This window comes from Aegilops tauschii, chromosome 2 (assembly GCF_002575655.3).
Source record: "Aegilops tauschii subsp. strangulata cultivar AL8/78 chromosome 2, Aet v6.0, whole genome shotgun sequence".
Classification (NCBI taxonomy): Eukaryota; Viridiplantae; Streptophyta; class Magnoliopsida; order Poales; family Poaceae; genus Aegilops; species Aegilops tauschii.
In genome coordinates this window covers 409985975-410010816 of record NC_053036.3, presented here as the reverse complement: position 1 = coordinate 410010816, position 24842 = coordinate 409985975, and the positions used below count along the sequence as shown (strand labels likewise).

The 24842-nt window shown below is 42.1% G+C and overlaps 1 long non-coding RNA gene across 1 annotated transcript; it reads right to left on the bottom strand.

Moving 5' to 3' along the window:
* Positions 1–668: 668 nt before the first annotated feature.
* Positions 669–24619, bottom strand: LOC109736486 (uncharacterized). The gene is made up of 4 exons (XR_002226418.4): positions 24122–24619; positions 23328–23553; positions 20167–21998; positions 669–3710 (listed from the first exon to the last, which is right to left on the bottom strand). It is a non-coding gene; the product is annotated as an uncharacterized lncRNA (long non-coding RNA).
* Between the last annotated feature and the right edge of the window lie 223 nt (positions 24620–24842).

Genomic DNA, 24842 nt, shown 5'->3' with positions numbered 1-24842 from the left:
TATACCTCCTTTCAAAACATCCATGTGTATTTCGTATAGAAAAAAAAATACATTGTACACTGATCATACAGACACTAGATCCTCTCAATACAAAACATGTCAGCATCTACAATTTCATCAGTACACCATTGGCTTGCGACTTCCTGCATCCTTCATATTTTAGTTGACACTAAAAAACAAGACTTCCTACATCCTTCATCTAATACAACATATTGTCCCTCTAATCAGAGCTCATGAATCTTGTATAATTGAGTTTTTGTGTCATAGAAGAACTAAGACACATACTATTATTTTGCCTCCTATAGAGCCACGGAATCGAACAGATAGAACTTACTTCACGGAGAACACGCTGAAGACGAGAACTGAGAAGAAAGGGTTTCCTTCGCATTGATAGTATTCAGAGAAATAGTGCATTCTGATTTGGCACATCAGGAATCTTTTTGTTTGTGGTCTATAACTATCAAAATGATCCGATAGACAACCGTCAGGCAAAATACTAGAGGAATATACAGACATGAAGAATATCCGAAACCAAGAAATAAACACAATTTTTCTCGGATACACTCAACAAAGATACTTGTTGACAAGCCTATCACAGTCTGCTGAAAAGCACACACAAATTAGAACAAACTTCCAGTGGTACTTCTACAAGTAAATTTGACAAGCTCTCACATGGAACGATTTTATCGATAGAATATTTTGAAAGGTAAATGCATTGCACCCCAATCAAGTATTCACTATACATCATGAAAAATATGCCGGTGAAATCTTTGCCCTTTTGTTACAAATTTTGCTTTTTGTCAGACTGGATAACCAAAGTTAGCTGAATGACATGTTCAATCCATGGCATAAAAATTTAGAGTTCTTCAACTTATTATGGAACTGGCAGCTTCAGTTGGGCTTCTGAATTCACGGCGATCATCAACAGGTTGAGCAGCTGAACGTTCTTCTGGTTGTGCTCGTTCTCATAGGTGACATGAGCATCCCGGCATTACCGCAATACAGCACCATGTGCTTCCTCACGGTCCTTGCAGCTGCTGCATCTGTAGAACCCCCTTGCACTCTATTAGTTCATACTGAGTTACATTATTTAGTTACCACCTAAAACTAAAGGGTTCTTATCTCATCTTATGCTAAGTAACACAATGTTGATGGGCCGAACATATGAAGCTTTGGTAATATGAACGCCCAACAGTTTTAAACAAGAAATCAACACATAGATAAACTGAGTAAGAAATGAAACTGTGGGGTTTTCCATTAAAATTTCCTTCAGTGAAAACATTGTAAACAGAAAATGTTATTCTGAAGACAACAACCCAGCCAGAAAACAAGGAAATAAGGATTATTCTAAGTTCTAACTTCTAAGGTGCTGATTTAGCTAAGTCAACTCCACTACGGAATCTAGCTCTCCATAAGAGGGTATTCCCAATGTTTGAAAAGAAAAGTAATATTTAAGGTAAAAATTGGAAATACCCATATAAACATAAATTTCTTCTATCTGTATAGAACAAGTAGTAACATCATGAAGCTCAAACTGAAGACAATGTCCTCCTAACTAAACGAATCTTCTTGTTAGATCCATGCATAACAGAGCCGGAAGATCTAGAAACACGTTCATATGAGAGCTAACTACTTCACTTTCTTTTGCATGGAGAGAGTCATCTATTCCTGAAAAACAAAATTCAGCATCCAATTGATTGATAAGCTTTTAGTCCTCAAAACATGCATTCATGAATTTCTATCCAAACCTGCATACTGCAAGTTCTAACATTCTACATTGCCCAAACTATATATGGACCAGGATCCAGATGAGCAAATGTACAACTGTCTTTTGAGTTCCTTGCAGATTGCAAAAGAAAACAAGAAAAGTGAAGCAGCTGCTAATTTGCATTACTAATTGTTGACTAAAGATTATCATCTAATTTCTACCTGAGAATTAATAACATAATTTCATAATTTTTACATAAAAATCAATGGTGGCACACAAGCAGCTGAAAATTGATAGGAAACTCTACAAGAAGTATGTGAAGTATTTACTTCAACTCCAACATGAGGTATATCTACTTTAAATCCATACCTGGATTATAGGAAAGTCACATGTGCACTCTAAACAGACAGAAATCCCAAAAATAATTTATTTTATCTCTAGTAGGAAATTTTAGCAGCACCTCCAGAATCTACATTGAGTACTAACATTACAATAATATTTGGAGGAGCACTAGCTATAGGTATGACTCTGAGTAATAGAACACGGACTTTTCTGAACAATACAAGCGTATTTGCAGCGAGATTTACACATCATGCAATGTGGTACAAACCTATATTCTGGAACAAATTCTTTCTCCCATTGCTTCCCAAAAAAAGGGCAAGGAAAATCCAATGGGTTTGATAAGGCTATCAGGCCAAAGTTGATTCACAAAAGGAGAATTCTGCAGAGGAAAAAGTAGTATATTTTGATGGAGTTCATCATCATTGATGACAGTAGGTAGATCTGGTGAGGCCTCACCTGGATCCCTACAACAAAAATATTGAACTCTTGAACTAAAGAACGAGTCGTGCTTCAATCTAAGGAAACAACATCTAGAAACAACACTAGTTAGAGACATATACCTTTCTTTGGGATTGGATATTGGCATCTCCTTGAGAATCAGGAAACAACAGAAGAACTTACAACAAAATTAAAATCTAGCCAGTACCCAAACTACAAGCTGAGGAAAATTGCAACCAGCTAGATACTGAGATCGCAGCCATGCTAGTGTTGTCGCAGACGCCACAGGACAAATTCTCATATTATGTGACCTTAGCATAATAAGTATTTTAATTTCACATAGCATGGTAATTTCGTCCTGCTATCATCACAACTTGCACGAGTAAATCCTTCACAAGTGATTGCCCATCACAACTTACCAACCCCGTTTAGATGCCAAACTCATAACACAAATAATCTGATGCACTCTTGACGACACAAAAAAAAATAGTCTATCAAAAATAGGTAAATTCACCAGAGGGGTGGAAGCAGTCATGTTCGAGAGAGGCAAGGCGCGGAGCTTGAGCTCATGGGCGCATGAATTAGGAGAAGTGAACAAATAGAAGAGGAGGTCGATGATACATATACCATGATGACTCAACGGTGGCCGGCGAGATCTCTGGATCCTTTTCAACCAAGGAGACGAGGGTGGGAGAGGAGAGAAACACCGTCCTGAGCTCGCGGAGCGCATCGACACGACCGAGCGCCGCCCTGGCGTTGAGGTCGAGGTCAGACTTGGCGCTGCCGCTTCCGCTCAATTGGATCCCGCTGGCGTGACGACCTATTCTCCTTCTGCAAAGCCACCGTAGCTAGTTCGCCGCCGCAGGGATAGATTGACATGCTCCGCTGGCCTCCGAGGAAAAGGAACCGCCATGGCTGGTGCGGACTGCGGAGCAGGTCGGGGGTAGCGGCGGTGAACAGTCCGTCTGACGGAGACGGTTTGGAAAGTGGCAGAGACCTCCCACCGTCCCACGATCCATTTCTCCCTATTAGTTTAGCAGTAGAGACGTGCGAGGTAAATTTACCTAGCAAGTCCGATCTCTTTCTTTTGCCAGGCCCATGCGTGAGGTAAATTTATCTAGCAAGTCCGATCTCTTTCTTTTGTTAGGCCCATGCGTGAGGTAAATTTACATCGCAACCTTTCTTTTTTCCCTGGAGTGTGTGGTTCGGCTGGGTGAGGAATCTCTACTCCTAATGGACGAGTTAGTTGAATAGTCCCCCACTTTCGTCTGGTTTTTTTCGCATGGTTTTTTTCGACTGGTTTTTTTCGTCACCTCCCCCACCCCACCCCATCCCACGCAGCCACCAAAAAAACCCACACCCAACAAAAAAATCCATCGACCCCATCCTTCGTTGCCCACTCCCATCGATCCCATCTATCGTTTCCGCCGCCGCCGCGAGAAAACTCCATCGATCCCATCCTTGCCCACTCCCATCGATCGTTGCCACCACCGCCACTGAATCCTCCGCCCCGCCGCCATTCCGCTCGTACGCCGCTGCCGCCATTCCGCTCGCACGGTGCACCCCTCCCGCATGCCGCCGCCATCTCCCATCGCAATTGCTCGGGCGTGGAGCTCGTGTGCCATGGGCCATGAACGCCATGGCATCCATGGCCGACAAGAAGGGACCCTCGGCCTCGGCCGTGGGCGCCTGATCGGGACATGGGGTCGCCACGTCGGCCGCCGCCAGCGCCTCATGGATATGCCTAGCGCCCTCTATGCCGCCGCCCATGATCGGATCACCACACCACCCGCGGAGGACGATGCCTCCGTGCCTGGCCGTCGGCTCCTACACGCCCGATGGGGCTGCCTCTCCATGCATTGAGGATGTCGTGGATGTGACGACGTGGAGACGAGGATTGCATTGTTGCGCCCCCGTCGCCGCCGCCACTTCCTGCAGACTCCCTGACTCACAGTGCAAGACATCCCAACTCGGGTCCATCCGGGTAAACGCCGCAGCCGCCTTGGCAGGATCCCTTTTTGGCGGCTTGGATCCAGGCAAAAGAGGAGCGGAAGGAGAGAAGTACTGGTCTATGACTCGGGTCATGGGGATGGATGGATCTCTCGGTAATGGTGGATCCAGAGTTCCAGACTCAGTTCATCTTATAGGCTTAATTCGTACTGTATCATTTTGATGAATACGTTGCCCCCCTATTTTTTCTACAATCAAGATGATTTTCCTCTGTGGGGTATGCATATCATCTTCTTTCGTTTTCATTAGAACATATCATATTTTGTTTGAGAGGCAGGTACAACGATGGCAAATATTTGTTTTCATCAGAAGTATATTTTCATGAGATACAATGGCAATCAGGTTTGTGTTTCACGAGCTTTCTTCATATCAATGCTTCTCCCTAATCCGCCTTCACTCTAACACATGGCCACCCAACATTGTCTTCTCCTCGGTTTGCAGGCGGCACATGCAGAAGAGTTGTGGAAGGTTGATTGAGAAGTCATAAGGACTGGGTGAAGCAAAATGCAATCTCCAAGGTTAGGTTACCTCTCAATGCCCTTGATGATATGAGTGCAACTAAACTAATATTTGTTTCTTGTGATCTATGGTTCCCACCTGCCATACTCATATATTTCTGTTTCCACATGATATGTCTTCTGTATGAAATTATAGTCTTTGATACAGTAAGTTATTCCTTCAAATTTAACAGTCATGGAAGAATCTGAATATGGCTACGATTTCTTTCTTTCCTAAGCACTCCTCTCCTATTAGAACCCAGCATATGCTTACCCACTACTGCTTTAATGTGTAAATCTTTTGGTTTATAGTTTATGGCAAACCAAATTATGAATCAAGTGTTCATCTCTGAAGTTCATAACAGTGGTCGGTTTTTAGTGTGTCTAAAGGAAATGCACCAAGCTTTTGTACTGAAAGATTATCCTGACATGGGAATTTTTATTCTTGAATGAACATGGTAGCCTTTATTATTACTTTTAGAGAAGATGTACACAGCTAGGATACAAAGCTACATTCTTACTCTGATTGGCTTAATGCAACTAAGATCAAGGTTCCACAAGGCTATGTTGATTTGTTAAATTCCTTTCAGTTTCAGGTTTCAAAATGAGAAATTGGAGCATTGAGACCTTTGAACTGAAACCTAAATGAAGGTATACATATTTATGTTGGTCTAAAGCCACCATGTTTTATCTGCAGAAAATAGAAATCGTCGTTCGGTTCCATTTAGAAATTAAATTAAACTATAGACATAGTCCACGACGTCGGGACAAATAGAGTAACTAATTATTTGTATGTTTTTTCCAGCAAAGAACTTATTATAAAACGGGACACCAGAAAATCCAGTAGGGAAATTGATGGGCTCCCCTCTTTGTAAAAAAATTACTTCATGGCATTGCCTAATGTACAGAGAAATCACGGGGTCAAAAATTGCTTTCCCGTCCATGACTTTATTTATACAGCATCATAGAGTGCTTTTTTAATGCATAATCGACTTCCCTCGGAAAAGCATTTGTACGATAGCTAATTAACATGTCATTTGTTCTTAATTCAGAATTTTGCATGCATCCAGCAGAGAAAGGTGCGTACATATCCTGAGGGACAATAAAAAATGTGAGTTCTTTATGGCATAATATCAGGCACCATTCTGAGTGATCTCTTTGCAACTCAAGATACCGATTAGTTATATTATTTCCTACCGGTAACCAATTTCTGCACACCAAAACACAGAGTCAACTCAGATCTATAGGAGGATAAGTATTCTTGGTGTGATTACTAATGAGACAATGTAGGGAATTGTTTCTAGAACTCAATTTTATTATAAGTTCAATATCAGCACCACACAATCTTTCTACTACCATTCCTAGAGAAATATCAACCTGTTACACAGGACAATTCAAGAAAACATATGTCACACGGGACTATTCTATTACCGTGCGCTTCACCGCTGCCGCCGGTATTCCCAGCAGACCACATATCCTCAAATGGCAATCTCATGAGTCATCTGATGAAACCGATATGAACCAAACTTTTAGCTTAATGACGCATGGTTAGATATAGATAGAAGAACCGGTTGTACTATATCTTTTTTTTGCCCTAAAGTAGCGCTTCTACTTCTAATTCATGTAATGAATATCGAGTGTGTATATAGTTCATGTCTACTTTATGGTTGACATCTTAAAGAAAAAATACTCTAAATTAAAAGGTGCAAAGATTCTGTGGAGGACATCCATGCATTAATGCATATAGCTCCAACTAGACTGAGTCTTCCTTTTCTCTTATATATGAATCTGTTAGAAATATGCCCTAGAGGCAATAATAAATTGGTTATTATTATATTTCCTTGTTCATGATAATCGTTTATTATCCATGCTAGAATTGTATTGATAGGAAACTCAGATACATGTGTGGATACATAGACAACACCATGTCCCTAGTAAGCCTCTAGTTGACTAGCTCGTTGATCAATAGATGGTTACGGTTTCCTGACCATGGACATTGGATGTCGTTGATAACGGGATCACATCATTAGGAGAATGATGTGATGGACAAGACCCAATCCTAAGCCTAGCACAAGATCGTGTAGTTCGTTTGCTCAGAGCTTTTCTAATGTCAAGTATCATTTCCTTAGATCATGATATTGTGCAACTCCCGGATACCGTAGGAATGCTTTGGGTGTGCCAAACGTCACAACGTAACTGGGTGGCTATAAAGGTGCACTACGGGTATCTCCGAAAGTGTCTGTTGGGTTGGCACGAATCGAGACTGGGATTTGTCACTCCGTGTAAACGGAGAGGTATCTCTGGGCCCACTCGGTAGGACATCATCATAATGTACACAATGTGACCAAGGAGTTGATCACGGGATGATGTGAGTTACGGAACGAGTAAAGAGACTTGCCGGTAACGAGATTGAACAAGGTATAGGGATACCGACGATCGAATCTCGGGCAAGTAACATACCGTTAGACAAAGGGAATTGCATACGGGATTGATTGAATCCCCGACATCGTGGTTCATCCGATGAGATCATCGTGGAACATGTGGGAGCCAACATGGGTATCCAGATCCCGCTGTTTGTTATTGACCGGAGAACGTCTCGGTCATGTCTGCATGGTTCCCGAACCCGTAGGGTCTACACGCTTAAGGTTCGATGACGCTAGGGTTATAGGGAAAGTATGTACGTGGTTACCGAATGTTGTTCGGAGTCCCGGATGAGATCCCGGACGTCACGAGGAGTTCCGGAATGGTCCGGAGGTAAAGATTTATATATGGGAAGTCCTGTTTTGGTCACCGGAAAAGTTTCGGGTGAAATCGGTAATGTACCGGGACCACCGGGAGGGTCCCGGGGGTCCACAAAGTGGGGCCACCAGCCCCAGAAGGCTGCGTGGGCCAAGTGTGGGAGGGGACCAGCCCCAGGTAGGCTGGTGCGCCCCCCCACCAAGGCCCAAGGCGCATGGGAGAGTGGGAGGGGGCAAACCCTAGGTCCAGATGGGCCTTAGGGCCCATCTAGTGGGGCGCCCCCCTCTCCTCCCCTTGGCCGCCCCCCTTGATGGGATCTAGGGCTGGCCGCCTCCTCTTGGGGGTGGAAACCCTAAGGGGGGCGCAGCCCCCTCCCCCCTATATATAGTTGAGGTTTGGGCTGCCCAAGACACACGAGAACGTCTCTCTTTCGGTGCAGCCCTACCCCTCTCCCTCCTCCTCCTCTCCCGCGGTGCTTGGCGAAGCCCTGCGGGATTGCCACGCTCCTCCACCACCACCACGCCGTCGTGCTGCTGCTGGATGGAGTCTTCCCCAACCTCTCCCTCTCTCCTTGCTGGATCAAGGCATGGGAGACATCACCGGGCTGCACGTGTGTTGAACGCGGAGGCACCGTTCTTCGGTGCTTAGATCGGAATCAACCGCGATCTGAATCGCTACGAGTACGACTCCCTCATCCGCGTTCTTGCAACGCTTCCGCATCGCGATCTACAAGGGTATGTAGATGCACTCCCCTTCCCCTCGTTGCTAGATTACTCCATAGATTGATCTTGGTGATGCGTAGAAAATTTTGAATTTCTGCTACGTTCCCCAATAGTGGCATCATGAGCTAGGTCTATGCGTAGTTTCTATGCACGAGTAGAACACAAAGTAGTTGTGGGCGTCGATGTTGTCAATTCTTCTTGCCGCTACTAGTCTTATCTTGTTTCGGCGGCATTGTGGGATGAAGCGGCCCGGACCGACCTTACACGTACGCTTACGTGAGACAGGTTCCACCGATTGACATGCACTAGTTGCATAAGGTGGCTAGCGGGTGTCTGTCTCTCCCACTTTAGTCGGAACGGATTCGACAAAAAGGGTCCTTATGAAGGGTAAATAGAAATTGGCATATCACGTTGTGGTTTTTGCGTAGGTAAGAAACGTTCTTGCTAGAAACCCATAGCAGCCATGTAAAACATGCAACAACAATTAGAGGACGTCTAACTTGTTTTTGCAGGGTATGCTATGTGATGTGATATGGCCAAAAGGATGTGATGAATGATATATGTGATGTATGAGTTTGATCATGTTCTTGTAATAGGAATCACGACTTGCATGTCGATGAGTATGACAACCGGCAGGAGCCATAGGAGTTGTCTTTATTTTTTGTATGACCTGCGTGTCATTGAATAACGCCATGTAAATTACTTTACTTTATTGCTAAGCGCGTTAGCCATAGAAGTAGAAGTAATCGTTGGCGTGACAACTTCATAAAGACACAATGATGGAGATCATGGTGTCATGCCGGTGACAAAGATGATCATGGTGCCCCGAAGATGGAGATCAAAGGAGCAAAATGATATTGGCCATATCATGTCACTATTTGATTGCATGTGATATTTATCATGTTATGCATCTTATTTGCTTAGAACGACGGTAGTAAGTAAGATGATCCCTCACTAAAATTTCAAGAGACGTGTTCCCCCTAACTGTGCCCCGTTGCGAAGGTTCGTTGTTTCGAAGCACCACGTGATGATCGGGTGTGATAGATTCTAACGTTCGAATACAACGGGTGTTGACGAGCCTAGCATGTACAGACATGGCCTCGGAACACATGCAAACACTTAGGTTGACTTGACGAGCCTAGCATGTACAGACATGGCCTCGGAACACAGGAGACCGAAAGGTCGAACATGAGTCGTATAGTAGATGCGATCAACATGGAGATGTTCACCGATGATGACTAGTCCGTCTCACGTGATGATCGGACACGGCCTAGTTTGACTCGGATCATGTATCACTTAGATGACTAGAGGGATGTCTATCTGAGTGGGAGTTCATAATCAGATGAGCTTCATTATCATGAACATGGTCAAAAGGTCTTTACAAATTATGTCATTGCGCTTTAGTTCTACTGGTTAAGATATGGTCCTAGAGAAAATTTATTTGAAAGTTGGTAGTAGCAATTATGCGGGCTGGGTCCGTAAACTGAGGATTGTCCTCATTGCTGCACAGAAGGCTTATGTCCTTAATGCACCGCTCGGTGTGCTGAACCTCAGCGTCGTCTGTAGATGTTGCGAAACATCTGACATACACGTTTTGATGACTACGTGATAGTTCTAATGGTTTAGAATTGTGGCACCAAAGACGTTTGTGAAACGTCGCAGAACATATGAGATGTTCCGAAGACTGAAATTGGGATTTCAGACTAGTGCCCACGTCAGGAGGTATGAGACCTCTGACAAGTTTCTTAAGCCTGCAAACTAAGGGAGAAAAGCTCAATCGTTGAGCGTGTGCTCAGATTGTGTGAGTGCCACAATCGCTTGAATCGAGTGGGAGTTAATCTCCCAGATGAGATAGTGATAGTTCTCCATAGTCACTGCCACCAATCTAGTAGAGCTTCGTGATGAACTATAACATATCAAGGATGGTTATGATGATCCTTGAGCTATTCGCGATGTTTGACACCGCGAGAGTAGAAATCGAGAAGGAGCATCAATTGTTGATGGTTAAGTAAAACCACTAGTTTAAGAAGGGCAAGGGCAAAAAGGGATACTTCATGAAACAGCAAGTCGTTTGCTGCTCTAGTGAAGAATCCCAAGGTTGAACCCAAACCCGAGACTAAGTGCTTCTGTAATGAGAGGAACGGTCACTGAAGCAGTACTACCCTAGATACTTGGTAGATGAGAAGGCAGGCAATGTCGACAGAAGTATATTGGATATACATTATATGAATGTGTACTTTACTAGTACTCCTAGCAGCACCAGGGTATTAGATACCGGTTCGGTTGCTAAGTGTTAGTAACTCGAAATAAAAGCTGCGGAATAAACGGAGACTAGCTAAAGGTGAGATGACGATATGAGTTGGAAGTGTTTCCAAGGTTGATGTGATCAAGCATCGCATGCTCCCTCTACCATCGAGATTTGGTGTTTGCGTTGAGCATGATTGGATTATGTTTATCGCAATACGGTTATTCATCTAAGGAGAATAATGGTTACTCTGTTTATTTGAATAATACCTTCAATGGTCTTGCACCTAAAATGAATCTCGATCGTAGTGATACACATGTTCGTGCCAAAAGATATAAAATAGTAATGATAGTTCCACATACTTGTGGCACTGACATTTGAGTCATATTGGTATAGAACGCATGAAGAAGCTCCATGTAGATGGATCTTTGGACTCAGTCGTTTTTGAAAAGATTGAGACATGCGAACCATGTCTATTGGTATATATGCATGAAGAAACTCCATGCTGATGGATTGTTTGGACTCACTTGATTTTGAATCACTCGAGACATGCAAATCATACCACATGGGCAAGATGACTGAAAGGCCTCGTTTTCAGTAAGATGGAACAAGAGAGCAACTTGTTGGAAGTAATACATTTTGATGTATGCAGTCCAATGAGTGCTGAGGCATGCAGTGGATATCGTTATGTTCTTACTTCACAGATGATTTGAGTAGATGCTGAGTGTGTTTACTTGATGAAACACAAGTCTGAATTATTGAAAGGTTCAAGTAATTTCAGAGTGAAGTTGAAGATCGTCGTGACAAGAGGATAAAATGTCTGTGATATGATCATAGAGATGAGTATCTGAGTTACGAGTTTGGCACACAATTAAGACATTGTGGAAAGTGTTTCACAATTAATACCGCCTGGAACACCATAGTGTGATGGTGTGTCCGAACATCATAACTGCACCCTATTGGATATGGTGCATACCATGATGTCTCTTATCGAATTACCACTATCGTTTATGGGTTAGGCATTAGAGACAACCGCATTCACTTTAAAAGGGGCTCCACGCAATTCCGTTGAGACGACACCGTTTAGAGAAACCTAAGTTGTCGTTTCTTAAAAGTTTGGGGCTGTGAAGCTTATGTGAAAAAGTTTCAGGCTGATAAGCTCGAACCCAAAGCGGATAAATGCATCTTCATAGAATACCCAAAAACAGTTGGGTATACCTCCTATTTCAGATCTGGAAGCAAAAGTAATTGCTTCTAGAAACGAGTCCTTTCTCAAGGAAAAGTTTCTCTCGAAAGAATTGAGTGGGAGGATGGTGGAGAATTGATAAGGTTATTGAACTGTCGCTTCAACTAGTGTGTAGCAGGGCACAGGAAGTTGTTGCTGTGGCACCTACACCAATTGAAGTGGAAGCTTATGATAGTGATCATGAAACTTCGGATCAAGTCACTACCAAACCTCGTAGGACGACGAGGATGCGTGCTACTTCAGAGTGGTACGTGATCCTGTCTGAGATATCATGTTGTTGGACAATACTGAACCTACGGGCTATGGAGAAGCGATGGTGGGCCCATATTCCGACAAATGGTTAGAAGCCATGAAATCCGAGATAAATGGATCTTTGAGAAGAAGACGGACGTGGACGGTAATGTTACCGTCTATGAAGCTCGACTTGTGAAAAAAAGGTATTTTCACAAGTTCAAGGAGTTGACTACGATGAGATTTTCTCATCCGTAGCGATGCTTAAGTCCGTCGGAATCATGTTAGCATTAGCTGCATTTATGAAATCTGGCAAATGGATGTCAAAACAAGTTTCCTTACCAGTTTTCGTAAGGAAAGGTTGTATGTGATACAATCAGAAAGGTTTTGTCGATCCTAAGGATGCTAAAAGGTATGCTAGCTCCAGCGATCCTTCCATGGACTAAGAGCAAGCATCTCGGAGTCAGAATATACGCTTTGATGGAGTGATCAAAGTTTTTGGGTTTATACAAAGTTTGTTAGAAACTTGTATTTACAATAAAGTGAGTGGGAGCGCTACAACATTTCTGATAAGTATATGTGAATGACATATTGTTGATCCGAAATGATGTAAAATTTCTGGAAAGCATAAAGGGTTGTTTGAAAGGAGTTTTTCAAAGGAAGACCTGGATAAAGCTGCTTACATATTGGGCATCAAGATCTATAGATCAAGATGCCTGATGATACTTTCAAAGAACGCACACTTGGCATGATTTTGAAAGAGTTCAAAATAGATCAGCAAAGAAGGAGTTCTTGGCTGTGTTGCAAGGTGTGAGTATTGAGTAAGACTCAAGACCTGACCACAACAGAAGAGAGAGAAAGGACAAAGGTCGTCCCCTATGCTTTAGACGTAGGCTCTACAGTATGCTATGCTGTGTACCACACATGAAGTGTGCCTTGCCATGAGTTGGTCAAGGGGTACAATAGTGATCCGGGAATGGATCACATAACAGCGGTCGAATTTATCCTTAGTATGTAGTGGACTAAGGAATTTTCTCGATTATGGAGGTGAAAAGGAGTTCGTCGTAAAGGGTTACGTCGATGCGAACTTTGACACTAATCCGGATGACTCTGAGTAGTAAACCGGATTCGTATAGTAGAGCAGATACTTGAAATGGCTCCAAGTAGCGCGTGGTAGCATCCACAAAGATGACATAGATATTCGTAAAGCACACACGGATCTGAAAGGTTCAGACCCGTTGACTAATAACCTCTCTCACAAGCATAACATGATCAAACCAGAACTCATTGAGTGTTAATCACATAGTGATGTGAACTAGATTGTTGACTCTAGTGAACTCTTTGGATGTTGGCCACATGGTGATGTGACCTATGACTGTTAATCACATGGTGATGTGGACTAGATTATTGACTCTAGTGCAAGTGGGAGACTGTTAGAAATATGCCCTAGAGGCAATAATAAATTGGTTATTATTATATTTCCTTGTTCATGATAATCGTTTATTATCCATGCTAGAATTGTATTGATAGGAAACTCAGATACATGTGTGGATACATAGACAACACCATGTCCCTAGTAAGCCTCTAGTTGACTAGCTCGTTGATCAATAGATGGTTACGGTTTCCTGACCATGGACATTGGATGTCGTTGATAACGGGATCACATCATTAGGAGAATGATGTGATGGACAAGACCCAATCCTAAGCCTAGCACAAGATCGTGTAGTTCGTTTGCTCAGAGCTTTTCTAATGTCAAGTATCATTTCCTTAGACCATGAGATTGTGCAACTCCCGGATACCGTAGGAATGCTTTGGGTGTGCCAAACGTCACAACGTAACTGGGTGGCTATAAAGGTGCACTACGGGTATCTCCGAAAGTGTCTGTTGGGTTGGCACGAATCGAGACTGGGATTTGTCACTCCGTGTAAACGGAGAGGTATCTCTGGGCCCACTCGGTAGGACATCATCATAATGTACACAATGTGACCAAGGAGTTGATCACGGGATGATGTGAGTTACGGAACGAGTAAAGAGACTTGTCGGTAACGAGATTGAACAAGGTATAGGGATACCGACGATCGAATCTCGGGCAAGTAACATACCGTTAGACAAAGGGAATTGCATACGGGATTGATTGAATCCCCGACATCGTGGTTCATCTGATGAGATCATCGTGGAACATGTGGGAGCCAACATGGGTATCCAGATCCCGCTGTTTGTTATTGACCGGAGAACGTCTCGGTCATGTCTGCATGGTTCCCGAACCCGTAGGGTCTACACGCTTAAGGTTCGATGACGCTAGGGTTATAGGGAAAGTATGTACGTGGTTACCGAATGTTGTTCGGAGTCCCGGATGAGATCCCGGACGTCACGAGGAGTTCCGGAATGGTCCGGAGGTAAAGATTTATATATGGGAAGTCCTGTTTTGGTCACCGGAAAAGTTTCGGGTGAAATCGGTAATGTACCGGGACCACCGGGAGGGTCCCGGGGGTCCACCAAGTGGGGCCACCAGCCCCAGAAGGCTGCGTGGGCCAAGTGTGGGAGGGGACCAGCCCCAGGTAGGCTGGTGCGCCCCCCCACCAAGGCCCAAGGCGCATGGGAGAGTGGGAGGGGGCAAACCCTAGGTCCAGATGGGCCTTAGGGCCCATCTAGTGGGGCGCCCCCCTCTCCTCCCCTTGGCCGCCCCCCTTGATGGGATCTAGGGCTGGCCGCCTCCTCTTGGGGGTGGAAACCCTAAGGGGGGCGCAGCCCCCTCCCCCCTATATATAGTTGAGGTTTGGGCTTCCCAAGACACACGAGAACGTCTCTCTTTCGGTGCAGCCCTACCCCTCTCCCTCCTCCTCCTCTCCCGCGGTGCTTGGCGAAGCCCTGCGGGATTGCCACGCTCCTCCACCACCACCACGCCGTCGTGCTGCTGCTGGATGGAGTCTTCCCCAACCTCTCCCTCTCTCCTTGCTGGATCAAGGCATGGGAGACATCACCGGGCTGCACGTGTGTTGAACGCGGAGGCACCGTTCTTCGGTGCTTAGATCGGAATCAACCGCGATCTGAATCGCTACGAGTACGACTCCCTCATCCGCGTTCTTGCAACGCTTCCGCATCGCGATCTACAAGGGTATGTAGATGCACTCCCCTTCCCCTCGTTGCTAGATTACTCCATAGATTGATCTTGGTGATGCGTAGAAAATTTTGAATTTCTGCTACGTTCCCCAATAGAATCTATAATCTGCTTTTGTCCAATTGTACAATTTCTCAAGTTCAACAAGGGTGTGGTTAGTGCCTTTTGTCCATTCAATCCAAAAACGGATCGGGTTCTACTATCGAAAACGATAACAAAAAAAACAGGAAAAATCAACCAGGTTAGTTCCTTTTTTGCTAAGATTTACAATTAAAGTCAAATTAGTACTTAATGTAATGAAGGTCAAACTTTTGTCTTTACTATTTTTGTCTGGTTCGCATGAGAGAGGGAGGATTTTCCCGGCATGGGGTCATGAGTGGTACAAACTGGAAGATGCATGCCGATGGTTCTGTCAGTACAATTTACTTAGATTTTCAGTTCTTTTCACCTCATAATTATCTTTTCTTTATGTGTTAGCGCGGTTAAACTTCTTTATCTTTTGTTCCTTCCTACTTGAGGCCTTCGTGTGCACCTTGATTAAGTTCTGGTGTTTATTCGGTGCCAATGTCTTAAGACAATAGTTTCATGCATGGATTTATTCCAGCTTTCTAATTTAGAGACCTTTGTGCCAGACAGTTTGTTGCATTCACCTTAATGGAGATAATAAAATCTTACTGAGTAACAAGCATAATGATGGAGGAACGGACGTCAAGTTAAAGGTGCATATTATTCAGCTTGATTCATTGCTGAGGATTTTTGAATATATGGCTTCTAATTCCAGACCACAAACTTAATTCAGAATCTAAAAATTGAAGGGGAGGTAGAGGGATATTGTTGGTGTTGTCTAGAAACAATGCTCATTTATTTATTACAATCGATGTATTTCTTGTGTGTCCCATTGATTGAGTATTTGAGTTGGAGCATAAGTATATTAGTGTCTTAGAATTTGCACATATGCTTTATCCACTTGTCATTGCTATTTACAAGTCATATATTTATATTTGGATTACAGATTCTTTGTACTTATTATTGTACTTCGTGTTTTCTATTGAGTGTGGTACCTCTTGAAGGAGGGAAAGCTAGGATTCATTGATAACTGAGGTGCAGAAACTGCTGGATACGTACAAGGACGAGGAGGTGAGCATCACGGTAATGGGGCACAGCCTCGGGGCGGAGCTGGCCACCCTGAATGCGTTGTACATCGCCGAGAATGGCCGGTCATGGTGTTTGCGTTCGACAGCCCACGACTGGGTGCAGCCGGCTTCAAGAAGCTGTTTGACGTCACTGCGGCCTTCGCGGCCGCAACGCCGGGACATCGTGCCCAGGTACTCGGCGCTGCTGTAACATGATATGGGCTCCGAGCTGGCCATCGACATCGGCACATCGCCATACCTGAGGCCTGAGGGTGTCGCAAGGTCAGTCCAATCAATCTCGTACACCATAGACGATGCCCCGACTTTTTATGTCCATCGACAATGATTCCTCGCATATAAACCATCCGACAACCATGGACGACCTTTTGCTGAAGAATCTATTGTTTGCTCCAGTGGATTTGATCTTTAGTCTTCCCTTTCTTTTCTATGGTTGTGAGTAATCAAATCCAATTCGCAGCTCCATGCACGATCAAGGCTAGGGTGTGAATTATGACTGTGTCATATGAGGCCATGATTGTGGCAGGGATGTTTGGTTGGTGGCACGAAGTTGTTTAGTAACAAGATGGGTCTAAACTCAGCTACTAGAGATTTGAGCTGAAGCACAGGAGGAGCTCCTATCATCAGTGCTGGCCGTAAAGCCGAATGCCTATGTTGGTGAGCTCTATAATCCAAACACCCGGAAGATGGTACCCCCTTCGTTCCCTAATATAAGATCTTATTACATTTGATGTAATAAGATGTTATATTATGGGATAGAGGGAGTAGATGTTATTTTGTACTCTTAGCACGTAAGTTGGTTTAAACTTTTTATAAGCAGCTTGTGACATTTCTAAAAAGTAAGGTCAGGCAGATGGAGCGCTCCTTTTTTTTGTCACTTTCTACTCAATTGTAGAGGTTTATTTATTGCAGTATAATAGTTACTTCTTGTTGAGGGTACTCTGCAGCACTTGCTGTCCTTGCCTTTTCTCATATCAAGGGGCCAATACAACTTCTCTGATTATAAATGCATGCAACATGACTATTTGAAAGAAGCTCTGTTTGAGAAATTGAGGCTAGAGTTCTGATGTAAGTACGGCATCAGCATTTGTGAGCACCTTTATGTGCTGACCATCTCATCTTTGCGGCAAGTAAGCAGTTTGATATACTGCTCGCTTTGATATAGGCATTTTGCGATGAAAATTGTCATCTATTCATGTTTACATATACTTTATCTGATGGAGACATGAGCCTGCCGAATGCCTCCACGTTAGTAGTGCACATCTCAGACGATACACTCTTCTTCTTTCTTGACTAAACTTTCACACTGATTATGCATCATGGATCAGATCCAACATATTAGTTTATTTGCATGTACGTAGACGGATGACAAGTAAAATAAATTCAAGGATCTTAGTGCAGTTTGTCAGCTACAATTTCACGATCATTTCTAGGCCTAGGGAGTCATCATTGTCTCCCCCTTCGCCTTAACTGTCATCACCTACAGTCCAACAACCTCCTGGATCTCGATTTTATGCTCGGTTTCATATTTGTTAGTAAGGGACTGCTGATCATATTTGTTTGTTCTGAGAACAACGAACATGTGAACTCCCATGACCACTCTTTATTCTATTTGTAAATTGATCTGATTCTTTCTATATGTATGTACAATGTTCTCGTTGCGGAGCACATGAGAGATGTGATACTCCAAACTCCCACTAAATTGCATAGTTAATGATTCAAATCTTAGCATCTCATAATGGGTGTTGAATTACGTTCAACTAATCTTATTCGTATATGGTGATCTGTTGTAGTGTACAAATCATTTTTCATATATATCATGACCTCTTTGTAATGTTTTCTTACCATTTCTAAATGGGCACAGGTTTCTGCTATCACTTGCAATTATTTCTTAGGTAATTTTCTGGACCAGTACACAGCCAGATTTTCAGGATTAAGAACACCAGTGGGTTAATATGTTACTAAAACTGTTGGTACCTCATCTGGTTGGATGGGGGCTTAATCTTGTTCCCAAAAAATACGAGTACACACATCAATTTATTTTAATGTTCTGGGATATATAATAAATGTGTCATGTTTTTGAACTGTGTTTCACATGGAACTATTGATGTTGTTCTGAACAAAGAAAAAAGTTTGCTTGGTAGGGTTTGAGTCCTTGTTGTTATTATGAAATTTATATTTCAGCATCTTGAGAACTATGACATTTTAAACTCCTAGAACTTATGAAGCAGAATAATATTTAAAGTTGTTTACAATTAGGGTGGATAGGCAATAAGGCTTCTTGAATCTGACACAAGTCATGTACATTTGACAAGTCAAGATAGACCACTGAGATTTTGGCCAAGCCCAATAAAGACATAGACCCCACAGGTAAAAGCACTAAGAGGAAGGTTTATTCTCAATTCATGTTAGCCTACCATATTATTTTTCTTTCTAGGGCATATTGTCGATCTCTTTTTTAATACTGATTATTTTGCTTTTTATCTAAATTCTGTGCATGCCATACATCCAACTTTAGTAGTTAAGTTATGCTAACATAAAGTAGTGAGTTTTGCTACATAAGAATATGAAGAGGGCGGTGAAGGAGGTATATTGGAAACACAATTTTGATAGCAATTCCATTGGAAACATTATCGTAAGAACCGCCCAAGGTATTTTCCAACTTGTCAAATTCATGTGAATAGAGTAATTATTTTAGGGGACTAACTACATTTTTGCATATAAATAGAACTTGCATTGCAGCCATACTTGAAGAACCACCACAAATACATGCCAATATCAGGGCCTCACTTATGAAATTGGTACATACAGTTCAAATTCTTCGTCCATACAGTTCAAATTCTTTGTCCAGGTTTCTGGGTTCTAAAAATGCTCAAGGTTCCGCAATGCATCAATCAACTTACCCTCAGTGATGATCAAGACTCCCAAAATGCCTTTTTTCATGGTGAAAGATGCTCAAGCACACATCATTGTTGGTTTTCTCACATCATGCCATGCTTGGTTGTGTAACCGAATCTCGAAAATTCATAGGATGTTCGGCGAATGTGGAACCAAACTTGGACGACTTTATGTACAAATGCATTATTCATAATGAAAACAATATCATTGTATGTGTCTAAAAAATTATGTCATACTTTCGTAAAAATATGGCATCTACTACCAGATAAAGAAGTGATAATGGCAAAAAAAAACTTTCTTTGGGTAATCTCCATGACTAGAAGGTTGCGACGTTGAGATATCAGGGGGTGTGCATTTGTATAAAAGATTATTAGAAACCAGTGGTGGCTCAAATGTGCTCCCCACAGAAAATCGATCGGGTGAGGAATGAGAACAGTGACTTGAACTCCAGATTTCTATGATTGTGTTTGTATTTGAATTAAAAAAGAGCAAGATAGTAAAATTGTTCCGTGCCTCGATAAAAGGATAAAGAAATACAGATAACAATGTAGGTACATCACCACCACCACCAGAATTATGCACTCACCCATGGATGGGTATCACAACCCTCTTGGCGTTCAATTGGTTTCAATAATATGTAGTTTTTTAAAGTTGTCAATAACAGGTTTCAATAACATATATTTATTAAAGCTGTTAATAATGTATTATTGTGTCTGATAGTATGATATGTGTCAGCTGAGATGTGCGTTATTCTCGATTACTTCAGCTCCGTGGGTAGCATCTTAATTTTTAAAGCCCGTGGCAACGCACGGGCATTCTACTAGTAAGAAGAATTCCTCACCCAGGAATAGCGCAAACCATATATCTGGGCTATTATGTTTTCATAATAGAATATTATTCTGTTACCCTACTTGAACTGATGTTTTAGGCGGTTGTACTGACGATTTTCATCTCGTCGAACTATTCGTCTTTTCGTCGGAATGGGACGTGTAATATATCATTGGAAAGCTCTTGACATCTACATTACAAATATATAGGAATTTTTTACAAAACCATCACGGTTTAAGAGCAGTTTTGAAAAAAACCGTTTTTTCAAAACCAAAAATGCGAATCGTATTTCGGACTCAATTTTCAAACGGTTTCTCGGAATTGAGCAAATAAGATGGCATTGGAAAGCTGGTGAAAATCCGCTTCTTTCATATATCTATTATTTTTTAAAATTGTATACAATTTAAAAGTAATTTGAAAAATGGTAAAATTCTGGGCGAAACGTATTTTTGCTTTTTTTTGCAAACGGTTTGTCGGATTGACGCAAATGATACAACGTTGGAAAGCTATGGAAAATGCACAACTTTTTCGTGTAGAAATGTTTTTCTAATTCCTTACGGTTTAAACTCGAATTCGAGTACGGTCAAATTTGATTTCGAACGCGATTTTTCTAAAAAGTTTGTCGAAATGGGGCAAATAATATACCATTGGATAGCTGCTATCGAAAATGTGAAACTTAGTCATGTTAAACTTTTTTCTACTTCACAACCGTTTAAGAGTAATTTTGAATAAGGTGAAACCCATCGTGTTGTTTTTTCCTGTCTAAAAAACAGAGTATTCATACTGATCTATGACTATGTTTGTACTGAGGTATTTTTCACAGAGTAGTTTTGAATACGGTGATACTGGTTGTGCTTTTTTTTCTGTTTCGGAAACACAGTACTCGAACTGATCTCCGCATGAGTTTGTGCTGAACGTGTACTTTCACAGACTCGACTTTACTATGTTTTTTGTTAGAGTTTTGCTCGTAACTTTTCAGCGGTTACTATATAATCGTCCCCGAACTTGCATGGTTTATATCGTTGAACTGAATGATATTTTTAGTCATAGATTAGTGCCCATTTTTTTCATCACTGCCCATTTTTTTCATCACTTGAGAGTCATTAATAGTTTACTTACTGGGCAATAACACGTGAACTCCTCACGCAGTAATACATGAACTACTAGGAACATAAATTTTCAACAAGCACTTAAAAACATAAAACATTACACAAAGAGAAGCACTGAACAGTGAATGTAAAAATAACTCCCACATCCATCATATACTGGGAGCTTCCACTTGAATAGGAAATTTGTTTAGCTCTCACAAATCAATAACACTTGGCCACCTAAAACGCTTGCTTTAAAAAGTACTAAAAACGCTTGCTTTTACAAATGGACCATGCTTGCTTTAAAAAGTACTAAAAACGCTTGCTTTTACAAATGGACCATGCTTGCTTTAAAAAGTACTAAAAAGATTCATGTAGAAACAACACTACAAGATTTGTGAACAAAAGGTCGTACAGAAGTTGTACTGATCCACAGAAATATTTGCTACTTGGAAGAAAATAAATATGAACTCTATCTTGGAGATTTGACATATGTTCCATGTATTACATTCAACTCATGTATGTACTGAAGAAACAAAATGCAAGTCCACCATTTAGTAGTTCATGGCTGAGTAGCTAAACTTCACAAAATGACATATTTCAAACTTAGCCGAGGAATAACTTTTCTCAAATTAATGTTTGAAATTGTAGAAGCAACAACACACTTTGCCTGCCCCGTAGACTCCCATCCCAATCTTCTCAGAAGAAGGATGAGAGAAATTCTTCTCTTTTTTCAGCTGAAAAATTTAACACAACAAAAAAATCAGTTATTTGGGCTCACAACCTCCTTTATATATTTTTTGAGCTGATGTTCTTTTCTCATTGAACTGATGTATCTTTTGTAGCTGAAACGTTGTCATATACGTAGTTGCACTTTTCTCTGTAATTGAAGGGGAAAACCACATAAGCAAACACAACCATGTTTTTTAACCTCCTTTAGTGCTTTTTTTTGGGAGGAACTCGATTCAACAAAACATATGCAAACATTTTGGCTTCGAACTTCTCTATTTTTCTTTGAGCTTACCTCTCTCGAGATTTATAATGATTTGTGTTAGAAGTACACGAACAACTCCCGAATGAGCTGATGTTAGTACATGTGAAAAAGATGACCAAGTTCATGTATATTAACCGGAGAAGTTCAAAAAGGAACTTCATCTTCACCATACTGATTAGTCCAATACTGAAAAACTGAAGTACGAGAGGGAGACCAGCCTAAGTTCAAACTACACAAACATATAAGCTGCAAGGAGTGAAAGCACCTAGGTGGAAGAAAGTTGAAGCTGACAACCATGTACTGCTGCTCGCGACGAACTCGACCTCCCTGATGCCATGGGGTTGGACTGAACACATCTCGACTGTGCATGCAGAGACTACAATATACACACCCATTCCTCGGATTGCAATAAATAGTTACATATTACATCTAGGTGATATCTCTGTACTTACAAAGTTATTGAAGGTGAACTATAGCAAATTTTTATAGTGCACATGTCCATATAAATATTATCTCTGTACTTACGAAGTTATTGCAGGTGAGCTATAGCAAATGTTTACATCTAGGTGATATCTCTGTACTTACAAAGTTTTTGAAGGTGAACTATAGCAAATGTTTATAGTCCACATAAAAGTTTAAATACGTGTACTGCTCCACAACAAATGTTTATAGTCCACATGTCCATAAAAAATAGCTTTTATTTAACACCAAAGAAACATCACAAAAGATTATTTCAGTTCTTCTAGGCATATCAACAAACAGCTTGCGAGCAACAGGAATAGAATAAGTTCTCCCATGCAAACTGAACAAGTTCTCCAAGCATAAGAATAAACAACTAGACTCCCGTCGTGGACCCTTAAAGATGAAATACACAGATGCCTGCTTTTACTGGAATGATTTCTATGTTACCTCAGTTCCCCATTTACTGGAATCAAGCTATAAAAAACATTATGCTTTTACTGGAATGAAGTGATCCACAATTTTGCATACTGACACCTCACTTCTATGTTTGCACAAATTTTGTGTAATAGAAAAATATGAATGAAAATTACTGGAATGATTGTTATGCTACCTTCGTTCCCCTTCAGACTTGTCCTCGTAGCCACAACCTATGACATGGAGAGCTTTTTTCAAAAGAGATTCTGGAGTGGAGTACCGAGGAACACCACCATATTCCATCAGAGTGAAGGCAACAAATGCTGCTGACTGGCTAAATCTCTTCTCTAAGATCATTTGAGACACGAGGCAACGGTATATTATTTGCCCCATTTTCCATAGTTTTTCGACATGGAAAGCACCTGCCACATGTTTACATGTCAATACTCTTACATGTTGGTTAAAACTCCAAAAATGTACAATAACTGCTGCAGATGACAAAACAGTATAGCTCTAAGGAATTGGGTGGTGGAAGATGCAAGAAAATAAAGATGGTACCTTGAACACCATCTTCACAACCTCTGATTACATCCATTATGCGTGAAAGTGCCAGGTTCATTCTCAAGTTATAGCTGCTCTTCTATATTTTTAAATTTTGTATTCTTAAGAAAGGTAAGAAGCCTATGTTGGCTCCATTTGCAACACGACGACGGAAGTAATTTATCAGAAGATTTTGTCATTTTGAGGCCATGCCTTTTGCTTGCACAGTAGTAAGTTCAATTATTTCTTCTATATATGCTCATTTTGGTGATGAATTTTTCTGGCAACTTATTCTGGGGGCAATTATTAAGGTAAAGGTGTTTACCACATGTAAGTGTTCAATATCTTTTCCACAATTCAGAGAGTACAAACTAAATAAATATTGCTGATCGATCAGCGAGCATACATCACAAAGCAAATGTTCAAAGCAAAATGAGATGGCATTCTCACTGTGTTGGTGCACAATGAGTGCAGCGCTTGGTGAAGATGGTGGTAGTAGTTCGACTTGGACTGCGGTTAGAGCTCATCGTGGACGGCTGCCAGTGACTGTGGTACCCTGGCTGCTGCAAGTTTGACTTGGTCAAGATGGTGCTGCAGCAAGTTCAACTTGGTGCGACCACTTTCCTGCTGGAGATCCTGCGGTGTTCGCCCTCGAACTGCAGGAAGCTCGAGACTCTTACGGCCTTGGGATGGCTCCCATGTTTGGGGCGACACCAACGCACCAGCGCGTAGGGAGAAGAGCAGTACCGGGCGTCACCCACGGAGTATGGGGAAGGGAGTGCAGGGGAGGAGTGGCGGCGAAGTCCAGGTTGTACCGGGCATCGCCAACGGAGCAAGCGGCAGGGTCTGGAGCGCTGCCGGAGTCCAGGGGTGACGCCAACAGGGGTGGCGCGGTGCGTTGGGAGGTCGGGCGGGGCGGCGCGGCGCGGTGGGAGGCCGGGTGGGGCGGCGCGGTGGAAGGTCGGGCGAGGTGGTAGTTCAGAAAAAATTGAGAATCTTTTTGTCGGAATAGGGCATGTAATATATCGTTGGAAAGCTCTTGACAGCTAGATTGTGAAATCCTCACGGTTTTAGAGCAGTTTTGAAAAAAAAAAATCATTTTTTCAAATTCAAAACACGAACCATATTTTGGACCTTATTTTCAAACGGTTTGTTGGAATTGAGCAAATGA